The following is a 1,647-nucleotide window of genomic DNA, read 5'->3' on the forward strand; positions in this document are numbered from 1 at the left end:
TACTTTATAAGACTTCTCATTTGGAAATCAGCTCACATCTGTCTATGGTGGTAGAAGTAAGAAATGAGACTTCTTTCTCCAAGTGTTTATTTTAGAATTACTTAATAGCTCTCAATTTACATGCAACAGAGAGAAATTTCACCAATATGTGTCTCAACTTCCCATTTTTGAAAAGTGGCATGACTGTGATCGAGGAGGGTAGGACCTTTCATGACTATTCTTAGTTTCATTTGTAAGTCAAAGTCCAGAGTAGCAATAGCTTACTTAGCTGACCTGGTAGAACCATATCACTAATAGTTAAGGTTATCTTCTCAGGCTAATTAAGAGTCAAACATGACACCTGGCAGGCTAACAGGCACTTAGTAGATCTTTTTACCTAAATCAATGAATTTCAGAGATACATTTTATCTAGCAAATATTGTTTAAGAATATGTTAGTTGGATTGCAAACTACATAATAAGTGGGTGGATATTATTTGTGCTATATGTAATTGTTATATCCTGGGGATCAATGATGCTCACATTGAGATCCTGGAAAATGTCTCTAATGGCAAGATATTGAGAATAACCATGAATGTCACTTAATCTTTCCAATTCATTTTGCATGTTCCTGATATTTTCTTTCTTGATAATGACTGTGATGTCTGGGCTTCGCAAAAGGAGTGGTTGAACAGCTTTGTAAGGATTGAGGGCCCTTTGGAAGAAAATGTCCATGGAAAGGGGTCTGAAATGCTGGACCAGAGAAATAACAATGACAGTATTTTTTTTCTCCTCCAGTCCTGTTAATGACTTGGGTGATATACTAAATCTCTGAATTGATAGAAAGATGATCCAACCATGGGATAACCATATTTTTGCCACTGGATGTTGATACATCTGTTCAATTTCACAGCAAGTTGTTATTGAAAATTTTCAGACTCATTCAGATCCACAGATTAGTGCTGAAGACAACCCCAACATGAAAGGAGAATAAAATTACAAAGACTGGTAAATCATGCTAAATGAATGGAACTGGAGAACATCATATCATGCTAAGTGAAATATTCCAGACTCAGAAAGTCAAGGGTTGAATGTTTTCTCTTATGTGCAGAAGCTAGATCAAAATAAGGGGAAATAGGTGAGAAATTCCATCAAAATAGAAGAGAGATCAGTGGAGTAAAGGATGTGGATTGAGGTGGGGAGATGAGAAAAGGGAAAAGGAAAGAATGGTGGAATGAATCTGAATGGTGGAATGAAACTTTCTTATGCACATATATGAATATACCACAGTGAACTTAATCTTTATATATATAGTTAACTAATTTAAAAAAGCTATAGAAATAGAAAATAAAATAAGTGTAGAGGAAAGGCAATGGGGTGTTAGGAGGAAGGGAAAGAGAAATACTGGGCACTGAAATGCAGCGAATTACATTCCATGTTTGTAGAATTATGACTAAATAATTCCCAATATAATACTGTATAACTATAGTACATTTATAAAAAATTGACTAGTCATAAAAATAGTAAAGTTTTGGTGCTTAAACACAAATAATAATGTCTGATTTATTGTAGGTTTAATTAGGGAGACACTTTTGAAACGTAGTTGAACAATTAAAAATGTTATACTAGATTATATATGTCCTTTTGCAGAATCATGCAGATTGAAATG

At 34.1% G+C, this 1,647-nt stretch overlaps 1 pseudogene; it reads right to left on the bottom strand.

Moving 5' to 3' along the window:
- Positions 1–408: 408 nt before the first annotated feature.
- On the bottom strand, positions 409–934 carry LOC144254313 (NXPE family member 4 pseudogene; annotated as a pseudogene).
- Positions 935–1,647: the final 713 nt, after the last annotated feature.

This window comes from Urocitellus parryii, chromosome 4 (genome assembly GCF_045843805.1).
Source record: "Urocitellus parryii isolate mUroPar1 chromosome 4, mUroPar1.hap1, whole genome shotgun sequence".
In the NCBI taxonomy this organism is placed as follows: Eukaryota; Metazoa; Chordata; class Mammalia; order Rodentia; family Sciuridae; genus Urocitellus; species Urocitellus parryii.